The 3,672-nt window shown below is 41.1% G+C and overlaps 1 pseudogene; it reads right to left on the bottom strand.

Moving 5' to 3' along the window:
- Positions 1–934: 934 nt before the first annotated feature.
- On the bottom strand, positions 935–1,875 carry LOC101443960 (serine/threonine-protein phosphatase CPPED1 pseudogene; annotated as a pseudogene).
- Between the last annotated feature and the right edge of the window lie 1,797 nt (positions 1,876–3,672).

Raw genomic sequence — 3,672 nt, 5'->3', positions numbered from 1 at the left:
AGAAGCGGACAAAAGAAGACGCAGCAAATAGAACAGACAACCGGGGTGGGAGGAGGGGAGAGAAATAAATAAATAAATAAATCTTTAAAAAATAATTTCCACTGCCGTCAAAGCAGACACAGTTAACGGTGGAAGGACTTTCTAGTCCCACTAGAACAGCAACCTGTGGAGGTTCTGCAGCACCAGAATAGGAATATGGACAAACTCAAAATGTACTGCTGAGAGAGTAGAGAATGGCATTCTAGGGCTTCAGTTCTCCCTCTTAAATGAGATTTTTATATATGGCCAATTTATGTGCAAAAGTCACGTTTTTAGTCACCATGAAGGCAAACTCAAGATCTGACTTATTTCAATTACATTCTGTTCCTATCATCAGCAAGAAGAGAAGTCTCAGAATTTAACAGCAAATGTTGGCTGCTCAACTTCTCATTAAAATAAGTCTACACAGCTCTGCTAATGGGAGAAACAGTTATTTGTTAGAAAGGAAAGGAGATGGCCTTCACTTTACATTTTGGGAATCAGAACCAGTTTAATACAAACCTGTGCAGTCTGTTCAAGGAATTATCAATGATCACCCTTGGATACCAAGTTGGAATTGAGATCAATAGGCAGACACTGACTGTAGGGTACCAGGAAAGAATGTAATTCCTAAACAGTGTTGAGAAACATTCCATTAATTTATTCAGATGTTCATGAAGAGATAGTCTAATATCTTTTATTTATTTTTACTTTCAGGCTACCCCTTTTTATCTTTTTTAAAAGGAGAGCAGATCTAATGTGAATATAATTTAGGATAGAACCCAACTCCCCAATTTATGCAAAAGTATAAAACTCACAAATCTGCCAGGTCTACTTTTATATTTAAATAAGGGGCTGTTTGTGGCAGAAAATAAAAAATAGCAGAAGTGAAAAGTGAATGGATCATAAAGGACAACTATGTTGTTTTCATCAGATCATCTTCTAGTCCTTTCTCACTCAGCTCATCTAAACTGTAGTATCGACCAATGATTTTCTCAGTGGTGACCACAACGGCTCAGAGCCCATGGGTGACTTTACCCAGCTGGCATCTGGTGGCAGATGACACCACCACGTGGAGGTTCTGGAAGGGGCCACCAGCATTCCTGAGGTAGTGACCTGAGAACACAGCTTTGATAACTACTTTGGTAAACTTGTCTGCCAGCTCCTGCCAAATGGACTTGCTGACGTTGAAGTAGTCATCTTCCTTGACGTTCTGGAGGAACATTGGGATGTGCTGGAAGACGATGGCATACTGGCACTTCCACTCCCCCATTTGCTCTGCTGCTTGTCCAGCCACTGGTCTTAGACCTGTTTCAAGGCAGGGCACATGGAGGTATTGCAGAAGAACTGGGAATTGAGGATGAGGAACAAGAGAACCCCCAACCCAGAAGCTGAAATAGTCGTCTCCCCAAATCTGGCAGAACTCAATGGACTGAGCTGTGGGGACATTGCTGTGATGGTTGCCACTGACAAAGACCAGTGGGATTTCCCCATCGACGCCTCTGAGCACTCGCTGCAGGTCCTCTGTCAGCTCCTTCCACCAGGGTGTTCCTGGTACGGCATGGATAAGGTCACCGCACAGAATGAAGAATTTTGGCTTATAGGGTTTAGCTTGTTGATGGCTAGAATGGCTTGTTCAATTAGATGGATCTCCTAGCCCCATCGTTGCTACCTCTGTCCCAGGCCCCAGTGGACCAGGCCTTCATCAGATCAGACTGAGTCTGCACCTTGGATGAAGTAGCATGCACCCTTCCATTCCCTTTCCTTTTCTTCTGGAAATGCATCCAGGGTCCTGCAGACTCTGTGGAAAACACTCCCGCCTCGGGAGTTGAATGGCGAGCAGGCCTCTGGCAACATCTCGGTACCCCTCGACCACTACACACCTTTTAGAATGATTAAAAGTAAGAAAGACTGATCATAGCAAGTTTGTCAAGGATGTAGAAAAATGGGAACTTTTATATAACACGGGTGGGAATACAAAATGCACAACCAACCACTTTGCCAATTTGGCAGTTACCTAAAAAGTTAAATAAACACCTACCATATGATCCAAACATTCCACTCCTAGGTATTTATGCAAAAGAAAAAGACTTGTACACAAATGTTCCTGACATCTTTATTTGTAACAGCCCAAACTGCAAACAACACTCTATCACCAAGGATTGGGTAGTGTAAATTATATTTCCTACATATTTTGACAAGAACCATCAAAATTATAAATGCATATACCCTTTGAACCAGCAATCCTTTTGGGGGGAGTTTATCTACAGATAAAACTGTATATGTATGAAACTACCTATGTACAAGGTTACTCACATTAGCTTTATTTGTGATAGGAAAAGTTTGGAAGTGTCCACCAATAGGAAAATAGATTTCTTTTAAAAATCATGGAACACTCATAAAAAGAATATTGCATGTTTAGAAAATGATGAGGAAGTTCTCTAAGTATATAGTATGGTATCTTTGTGGAAAGGGGATGTGATCCTTAATTTCATCTCAGGTTGGTGTGGTGTCCAGTTATTTGTCACACAAAACCCTGGCCTGATTGTTACTACGGAAGTATTTTAAAAATTAGTTGATTGCATCCATTGTAATTAAATCTGCATTCAACAAAGGAGATTGCCTTTAGCAATGAGAGGAGTCTCCTCATCCAATCAGTTGGAGACTTCAAAGTGAGAAATAAGGGTGTCAGTAGATTGAAAGATTTCTCTACTTCAGCCAGCCAGCTTCTCTTGGGAGCTTCCAACTTGGAGCTCCTGATGAATTCAACTTCCCCTTCATCAGAGTTTCCAATGTGAAGCCTGCTCTATGGAATTTGGATTTTCCAATCCCCATGGTTGTGAGAAACAATTCCTATAATAAATCTCCTGATATGTTTATATACATATACATATACACATGTGTGTGTATATATATCCTGTTGGTTCTATTTCTCTGGAGAACACAGACTAATAGAGATTTTGGTATCATAAGTGGCTCTTGAGAAACAATAAGATTTCTGAGTTGGTTCTGATGTTTTTAGAATTGGTTCTGTAATCTGATCAGATTAAAAAGGGTCTAATGGGGGAAGCAGATGTGGCTCAAATGATTGAGCTCCTGCCTTCCACGTGGGAGGTCCTGGGTTCTGTTCCTGGGGCCTCTTAAAGAAGATGAGCAAGACAGCAAGTTGACATGATGGGCTGGTGCAGCAAGATGACACAACAAGATGACATAAAAAGATGATGCAACAAGAGGTATAAGGAGGAAAACATAATGAGAGGCACAGCAAAGCAGGGAATGGAGGTGGCTCAAGCGATTAAGCACCTCCTTTCCACATGGGAGGTCCAGGTTTGGTTCCCAGTGCCTCCTAAAAGGAAGGCAAGCACACAACACACAGACACAGCAAGTGCAAGCAACAAGGGGGTGGAGAGAAAAAAATCTTTCAAAAAAACCACTAATGACCATTTCCAATGATCAAGAAGACTCTGACAGTTGATGGCATGAATTGACAATAGAAATATGCAAAATATTACCTTTGGATTCTCCTACTCAAATGTGTATAAGAGACAAGGCTCTAGGTGACAGTTTATTTCATATCTTAGCAGTTTTGTGATGATGTGAATTTTGGGTGGTTGTTTACTCAATATGTGGGATAAAGTTGTTAAAGGAATGAGC

This window comes from Dasypus novemcinctus, chromosome 24, assembly GCF_030445035.2.
Source record: "Dasypus novemcinctus isolate mDasNov1 chromosome 24, mDasNov1.1.hap2, whole genome shotgun sequence".
Taxonomy (NCBI): Eukaryota; Metazoa; Chordata; class Mammalia; order Cingulata; family Dasypodidae; genus Dasypus; species Dasypus novemcinctus.
Note: the sequence above shows the minus strand (reverse complement) of the source record. Positions and strands in the feature narration are given on the sequence as shown.